The 9,378-nt window shown below is 37.2% G+C and overlaps 1 pseudogene; it reads left to right on the forward strand.

The window, feature by feature from the left end:
- The first annotated feature begins 7,354 nt into the window (after positions 1 to 7,354).
- LOC113931235 lies at positions 7,355 to 7,843 on the forward strand (annotated as a pseudogene).
- The last annotated feature ends 1,535 nt before the right edge of the window (positions 7,844 to 9,378 follow it).

Genomic DNA, 9,378 nt, shown 5'->3' on the forward strand with positions numbered 1-9,378 from the left:
TCTCCAGGGTCACACAAAGAAAGGGGGTGCCTGAGCCGGCAGAGTTCCCAAGCATTGGAGCAGGGAAACTGGCTAGTCACTAAGCCCGCGAGTGGGCTCTCAGCTAGGATTGCCATGAAACGCAAACGAAGGCACGATCAGACGACCACTATTCAACCAGGGTCCCTGCAAAGAGCAGAAACTCGGTAACCCTCCTCACTTCCCCAGGAGAATTGGCACTGGTGCACACCACAGAAGTCTGCAGAGTTTGGTGCACAAAAAAAAGTGAAGACTGCTTTTCCTTGAGGGTTTATTGAAAAGAAGGGGCCATGATCCTTCAGCTCCAGGGCTGGAGATCCATGTGTGGTCATTTTTATTTTCATTACCTAAAACAGCATGGAAAGCCTTCAGGGAACAAAACCCACACAGAACAACCTGAAACAGTGTACACTGAGCCCAGCCTCCTGGCAAGGGGCAGTACAACTCCATCCAGGCAAAGACACCCGAGAATCGGCACAGCAGGCCCATCCCCCAGAAGACCAGATGAAACATCAGGCGAATATCAAGTTTACGGAGCACACAGAACTATAAATCTCCACCATTAGGGGAAAATAGTATACAGAATTCAAGGTTTCTTCTCATAATTCTTTTATCTTTCTGTTTAAATTTTCCTTTCTTTTTTTTCTTTACATTTAGTTTATTTTACCAACTCTTTGTATTTAAGTTGTTTTTAATTTATTTTATTTTTTAATTTATTCCTTTCTTTTTAGTTTCTGATGTAGTGTTCATTCATTCATTTGTTGTAACACACACTGCTTATAAAATCATGTGCCCTCCTTAAGTCTTTTTAAAATTTCAGTTTTACATGTACGTTTTATTCTTCATTTTTGGCTTCCTTTCACTGTATTCAAATTTATGCTTACATTATATATATATGAGTTTTGCTTTCTTTACTATTTTGGGATATAGTGTCTTCTAGCAAACATACCAAAATACACCTAGGACAAGCGGATCACCTTGTTTTGTACACCTGGGAGATTATATTCTCTCCTTATTCCCTTTCTTTTTCTTTTTCTTTTCTTTTTTGGTTTCTGATATCTTTGGATTTGTCTAGTGTGTATTTTGCTTGGCTTACGGTTGATTTTTTTTTTCTGCTCACTGGCTCATCCATTCTTCTCTGGGCAAAATGACTAGAAGGAGGAATTCACAACAAAAGCACCAGAGGCAATACTCTCTGCCACAAATCTAATCAATATGGATATAAGTGAAACGTCAGAGCTGGAATTCAGGATAACAATTATAAAGTTGCTAGCTGGGTTTGAAAAAAAGCATAAAAGACACTAGAGAATATTGTAGTGCAAAAATGAGATTACTTGGGCCAAAATTAAAAATGCTTTAACCGAGATGCAGCCTAAAATGGATGCTCTAACAGGGTGAATTAGGCAGAAAAGAGTCAGTGACATAGAAGACAAAATGATGGAAAGGAGGGAAACTGAGGAAAAAAGAGGAAAACAACTAATAGGCTATGAGGGGAGGCTTCATGAAATCACTAATACCTTAAAGTGAAACAATATTAGAATTATTGGGGTCCCAGAGGAAAAAGAGAGAGAGGGCCAGAAAGTATATATGAACAAACCATAGCTGAGAACTTCCCTAATCTGGGGAAAGAAACTGGCATTCAAGTCCAGGAGGTAGAGAGATGCTACCTCAAAATCAATAAATATAGATTAACACCCTGATATATAACATAGAAGCTTGCAAATTTCAGAGATAAAGACAAAATCCTGAAAGCAGCTCAAGGCAAGAGCTCCTTAACCTACAGTGGTAGAAACATCAGACTAGTAGCAGACCCATCCACAGAGACCTGGCAGGCCAGGAAGGGCTGGCATGATATATTGAGGGCACTAAATGAGAAAAATATTCAGCCAAGATTACTTTATCCAGCAAGGCTATCATTCAGAATGGAAGGAGAGTTAAAGACCTTCCAGGACAAACAGAAATTAAAAGAATTTGTGATCATTAAACTAGCCCTGCAAGAAATAGTAAAGGGAATCCTGTAAGTGAAGAGAGAGCCCAAGATTAACATAGACCAGAAAAAAAAAAGAGAGAGAGAGAGAGAGAGAGACAATCTACAGAAACAGGGACTTTACAGGTAATACAATAGCACTAAATTCATACCTTCAATATTTACTCTGAATGTAAATGAGCTAAACGCTCCAATAAAAGACACAGGGTATCAGATTGCATAAAAAAGCAAGACCCATCCATATGTGGTCTACAAGAGACTCATTTTAGACTTAAAGACACCTCCAGATTGAAAGTAAATAACCATTTATCATACTGGAGGACATCAAAAGAACGCTGGGGTAGCAATCTTCATTACAGACAAATTAGATTTTGAACCAAAGGCTGTACTAAGGGATGGAGAGGGACACTATATCATACTTAAAGTGTCTCTCAAACAAGAAGACCTAACAATTATAAATATTTATGCACCTAATTGGGGAGCAGCCGATCATATCAACCAATTAATAATCAAATTAAAGAAACACATTGAGGATAATAATACAATAATAGTAGGGGACTTCAACATCCCTCTCACAGCAATGGACAGATCATCTAAACAGAAGATCAACAAGGAAACAAGAGCTTTGAATGACACACTAGACCACATGGACTTCACAGATATATACAGAGCATTCCATCCTAAAGCAACAGAATACACATTCTTCTCGAGTGCACATGGAACATTCTCCAGAACAGATCACATACTGGGTCACAAATCAGGTCTCAGCTTATAGCAAAAGATTGAGATTATTCCCTGTGTATTTTCAGACCACAATGCTTTGAAACGTGAACTCAATCACAGGAGGAAATTTGGAAGGAACTCAAACACGTGGAGGTTAAAGAGCATCCTACTAAAGAATGAACAGATCAATCAGGAAATTAAAGAAGAATTTAAAAACTTCATGGAAACAAATGAAAATGAAAACACAACTGTTTAAAACTTTTGGGATGCAGCAAAGGCACTCCTAAGAGTGGAGCACATTGCAATACAAGCCTCTATCAAAAAATTAGAAAAATCTCAAGTACACAAGCTAACCTTACACCTAAAGAACTGGAGAAAGAACAGCAAATAAAGCTTAAACCAAGGAGAAGGCAAATAATCAAGAGTAGAGCAAAAATCAATGAAATAGAAACCAAAAGAACAGTAGAACATATCAATGAAAGTAGAAGCTGGTTCTTTGAAAGAATTAATAAGATCAATAAACCCCCAGCCAGACTTATCAAAAAGAAAATAGAAAGGACTGAAATTAATAAAATAATGAGTGAAAGAGAAAAGATCATGAACACCACCAAGGAAATACAATTCGAAGAACATATTGTGAGCAACTATATACCAACAAATTGGGCAATCTGGAAGAAATGGATGCAGTCCTGGAAATTTATAAAATACCAAAACTGAAACAGGAAGGAAGAGAAAATGTGAACAGACCCATAACCAGCAAGAAAATTGAAGCAGTAATCAAACACCTCCCAGAAACAAGAGTCCAGGGCCAAATGACTTCCCAGAGGAATTCTACCAAACATTTAAAGAAGTACTAGTACCTATTCTTCTGAGGCTGTTTCAAAAAATGGAAAGGGAAGAAAAACTTCCAAACTCATTCTATGAGGCCAGCATTACCTTAACTTCAAAACCAAAAAAAGACCCCACCAAAAAGGAGAATTTCAGACCAATATCCCTGATGAACATGGATGCCAAAATTCTCACCAAGATGCTAGTCAAGAGGACCCAACTGTATATTAAAAGAATATTCACCATGATGTGGGATTTATTCCTGGGCTGCAAGGGTGGTTCAGCATTTGCAAATCAATCAACGTTATACATGTCATTAATAAAAGAAAGAACAATAACCATATGATCCCAATTGATACAGAAAACACATTTGACAAAAACATCATCCTTTCTTGATTAAAACTCTCCACAGTGTAGGGATAGAGGCAACACAGGAATATAATAAAAACCACCTAAGAAAAGCCCATAGCAAATATCATTCTCAATGGGGAAAAACTGAGAGCTTTTCCCCTAAGGTCAGGAACATGACAGGGATGCCCACTCTCCCCACTGTTGCTTAACATAGTACTAGAAATCCTAGCCTCAGCATTCAGACAACAAAAAGGAATAAAAAGCATTCAAATAGGCAAAGAAATTAATCTCTCCTTCTTTGCAGAAGACATGATATTTTACGTGGAAAATCCAAATACTCCACCCCAAAATTGCTAGAACTCATAAAGCAATTCAGCAATGTGGCACAATATAAAATCAATGCACAGAAATCAGTTGCGTTTCTATACACTAACATTGAAAGAAAGAGAAATTAAGGAAGAAATCCCACTTATAACTGGACCAAAACCCCTAAGATACCTAAAAATAAACCAAACCAAAAAGGTAAAGGATCTGTACTCCAAAAACTACAAAACACTTATGAATGAAATTAAGGAAGAAACAAAGAGATGGAAAAGCATTCCATGATCATGGATTGGAAGAATAAATATTGTAAAAATGTCTATGCTACCCAGAGCAATCTACACATTCAATGCAACCCCTATCAAAATACCATCAACATTTGTCACAGAGTTGGAAGAAATATTCATAAAATTTGTATGGAACCAGAAATGACCCCAAATAGCCAGAGGAATATTGAAAAAGAAAACCAAAGCAGGTGGCATCACAATGCATGACTTTAAGTTATTTTAGAAAACTGTAATCATCAAGACAGTATTGTACAGGCACAAAAACAGACATATAGATCAATGGAACAGAATAAAGAACTCAGAAATGGACCTTCATCTCTATCCTCAACTAATCTTTGACAAAGCAACAAAGAATATCCAAAGGAAAAAGGACAGTCTCTTCAACAAATGGTGCTGGGAAAATTGGACAGCCACATGCAGAATAAAAATAGACCATTTTCTTCCACCATACACAAAGATAAACTCAAAATGGATGAAAGACCTAAATGTGAGACAGGAATCCATTAAAATCCTAGAGGAAAACACAGGCAGCAACCTCTATGACCTCGGCCACAGCAACTTCTTGCTAGACATGTCTCCAAAGGGAAGGGAAACAAAGGCAAAAATGAACTATTGGGACTTCAAGATGTAAAGCTTCTGCATAGCAAAGGAAACAGTCAACAAAACTAAAAGGCAACCTATGTAATGGGAGAAGGTATTTGCAAATGACATATCAGATAAAAGTCTAATATCCAAAATCTATAAAGATTTTTATCAACACTCAAAAAACAACGAATCCAGTCAAGAAATGGGCAGAAGACATGAACAATCATTTTTTCTAAAGAACACATACAAAAGGCCACCAGATATATGAAAAAATGACATCACTTGTCATCAGGGAAATACAAATCAAAACTCCAATGAGATACCACCTCTCACCAGTCAGAATGGCTAAAATTAACAAACAGGGAACATCAATGTTGGTGAGGATGTGCAGAAAGAGGAACACTTTTACACTGTGGGTATATAGGCTGGTACAACCACTCTGGAAAACAGTATGGAGGTTCCTCAAGAAGCAACTGCACTACTAGGCATGTACTGCAAAGATACAAATGTTGCGATCTGAAGGGGGACCTGCACTCCAATGTTCATAGCAGCAATATACACAATAGCCAAACTATGTAAAGAGCTGAGATGTCCATCGGCAGATGAATGGAATGTTACTCAGGCATCCAAAAGGATGAATACTTAAAATTTACATTGATGTGGATGGAACTGAACTGGAGGGTATTATGCTGAGCAAAATAAGTCAGTCAGAGAAATACAATTATCATATGGTTTCACTCATATGTGGAATATAAGAAACAGCACAGAGGATCATAGGTGAAGGGAGGGAAAACTGAATGGGAAATCATCAGAGAGGGAGAAAAACCATGACAGACTCCTAACTATATGCAACAAACTGAGGGTTGCTGGAGGGGAAATAAGTGTGGAGATTGGGTAATTGGGTGACTGGCATTAAGAAGGGTATGTGAGGTGATGAGCACTGTATGTTATATGCAACTGATGAATTACTGAATCTAATGATGTAGTATATGTTGGCTAATTCAGTCTAAATTTTAAAAAGACAGCAAAAGAATGAAATGAAATGGAGTTAAGCAATATGTCTGAAGAAAAATTCAAAGTAATAGTCATAAGTATACTCACTGGACTTGAAAAAAGATAAAAAGGATCTCAGTGAGACCTTCAAGAAAAAGATAGAAAATATAAGACAGAGCCAGTCAGAGATGAAAGACATAATTACTAAAATAAAAAATATACTAGAAGGAATCAATAGCAGATTAGAAGAAGTGTGAGAGGGGATCAGCTACCTAGGATACAGGGTAACAGAAGGCAACCAAGATGAATGGCAAAAGGAAAAAAAAAGAATAATAAAGAATGAGAATAAGTTAAGGGACCTCAGTAACATCATGAAGCATATAACATTAACATTATAGGGATCCCAGAAAAAGAAGAGAGAGAGAAAGGGGCAGAAAATTTATTTGAAGAAATGATAGCTGAAAATTTCCCTTATCTAAGGAAGGATACAGACACACCGTTGCAAGAACCACAGAGAGCCCCAACAAAATGAACCCAAAGAGGTCTACACCAAACAGAGAAAGACAATTATCACATAGTGTCACTCAAATGTGAACCATAAGGAATAATGCAGAGGACCACAGGGGGAGGGAAAACTGAATGGGAAGAAATCAAAGAGGGAGACAAACCATGAGAGAGAGACTCTGGACTCCAGGAAACAAACTAAGGGTTACAGAAGGGAGGGGGTGGGGGACAGGGTAACTGGGTGATGGGTATTAAGGAGGGTACTGTGGTGATAAGCACTGGGTATTATACACAACTAATGAATCATTGAACACTACATCAAAAACTAATGATGTACTATATGTTGGCTAACAACATAAAAATAAATAAATAAAAAGCCGAAAAAAAAGACACATAATAATTAAAATGACAAAAAGTAGTGATAAAGAGATAATTTTAAAAGCAACAAGATGAAAGAAAACTGTTACATACAAGAGATACCCCACAAGGTTGTTAGCTAATTTTTTTTAGGAGAGCTTTTGCCGACCAGAAAGGAGTGGAATGATATAATCAACATACTGAAAGAGAACAAAGCCTGCAACCAAGGATACTCTACCTACCAAGGTTATCATTCAGAATAAAAGGAGAGATAAAAATTCTCCTACACAGCTGCCATCTTGTGTCCCTGCGTGTGTGCACCTAATCTCAGCTGGTCCACCCGAGACCCCCTGAGCGCTAACCTTATTCCCCCGTACAGTCCCATTTCCGCTCCAACAAGATGAAAGAAACTATCATGAACCAGGAGAAACTCACCAAACTGCAAGCACAAGTGCACATTGGTGGGAAAGGAACTGCTCACTGAAAGAAGGAGGTGGTTCACAGAATGGCTCCAGCAGATGATAAAAAACTTCAGTTCTCCTTAAAGAAGTTAGGAGTAAAGAATATCTCCGGTATTGAAGACGTGAATATGGTCACAAACCAAGGAACAGTGATCCACCTTAACAACCCCAAAGTTCAGGCATCGCTGGCAGCAAACACTTTTACCATTACAGGCCATGCTGAGACAAAGCAGCTGACAGAAATGCTACCCAGTATCTTAAACCAACTTGGTGCAGACAGTCTGACTAGTTTAAGAAGACTGGCTGAAGTTCTACCCAAAGAATCTATGGATGGAAAAGCACCACTTGCTCCTGGAAAGGATGATGATGATGAAGTTCCAGATCTTGTAGAGAATTTTGATGAAGCTTCCAAGAATGAAGCAAACTGAATTGAGTCAACTTCTGAAGAAGATAAAACTTGAAGAAGTTACTGGGAGCTGCTATTTTATATTATGACTGCTTTTTAAAATTTTGTTCATGGATCTGATAAAATCTAGATCGCTAATATTTTTAAGCCCAAGCCTTGGACACTGCAGCTCTTTTCAGTTTTTGCTTATACACAATTCATTCTTTGCAGCTAATTAAGCTGAAGAAGCCTGGGAATAAAGTTTGAAACAAGGTTAATAAAGTTCTTTGCCTAAGAAAAAAAATTCTCCCATACAAACAGAAGTTAAAGTTCATCACCACTAAACCAGCCTTACAAGAAATGTTACAGGGAATTCTTTGAGTTCAAAGAAAAGGCCATAATTAGGAGAAAGAAAATTATGAAAGGAAGATATTTGACAGGTTAATGCAAACATATACTAAAAGTAGTAAATAAATCAGTTATAAAAGCAGTATGTAGGTTAAAGCACAAAAACTGTAAAATAAATTAGAACTACAAATATTTGGGGTGCCTGGGTGTCTCAGTCAGTTAAGCATCAGCCTTTGGCTCCAGTTATGATCCCAAGGTCCTGAGATCGAGACCCACATTGAGCTCCCCACTCAGCAGAGAGCCTGTTTCTCCCTCTCCCTCCACTGCTCCCCCTGCTTATGCTCACTCTCTCTCTCGGTCAAATAAATAAATAAAATCTCTTAAAAAAAGAACTATAAATATCAGTCAAGGAATTCACGAAGGAAAATGTAAAGTATGACACAATATACATAAAACATGGGGGAAGGAGTAAAAAGTTAGTGCTTTTAGAATGAGTTCAAACCCATCAATTTAATATAGACTGCTGTATGCATAAGCAATTATATATGATCATAATGGTAACCACAAATCAAAAACACATGCTATACAAAAAAATAAAGAGAAAAGAATCCAAACACGGCACTAATGAAAGCCATCAAACACAAGGGAAAAGTGCAACAGAAGAAAAAGGAACAGAGAAGAACTACAAAAAATACCAGAAATCAAATAACAAAATGACAATGAGAACATACCTATCAGTAATTACTTTAAATGTAAATGAAGTAAATGTTCCAATCAAAAGATAAAATAGATAAAAATAAGAACCATGTGTATTCAGCCTACAAGAGACTCACTTCAGACCTAAAGACAAACACAGACTGAAAGTGAAGGGAAAGAAAAACTTTTCCCATGCAAATGACAGTGAAAAGAAAAGAGGGGTAACAATACTTACATTGGACAAAATATACTTTAACACAAAGACTATAACAGGAGACACAAAAAGACACTATATAATGATGAAGGGAACAATACAATAAGAGGATATAACAATTATAAATATGCACTGAACATGAGAGCACCTGGATACATAAAGCAACTATTTGCAGATATGTAGGAAGAAATTGACAGAAACACAATCAGCGCAGGACTTTAACACTCCACTTATATCAATGGATAGATCATCCAGACAGAAAATCAACAAGGAAAAAGTGGTTTTGAATGACACATTGGACAGATAGACCTAACAGAAAA

This window comes from Zalophus californianus, chromosome X (assembly GCF_009762305.2).
Source record: "Zalophus californianus isolate mZalCal1 chromosome X, mZalCal1.pri.v2, whole genome shotgun sequence".
Lineage (NCBI taxonomy): Eukaryota > Metazoa > Chordata > Mammalia > Carnivora > Otariidae > Zalophus > Zalophus californianus.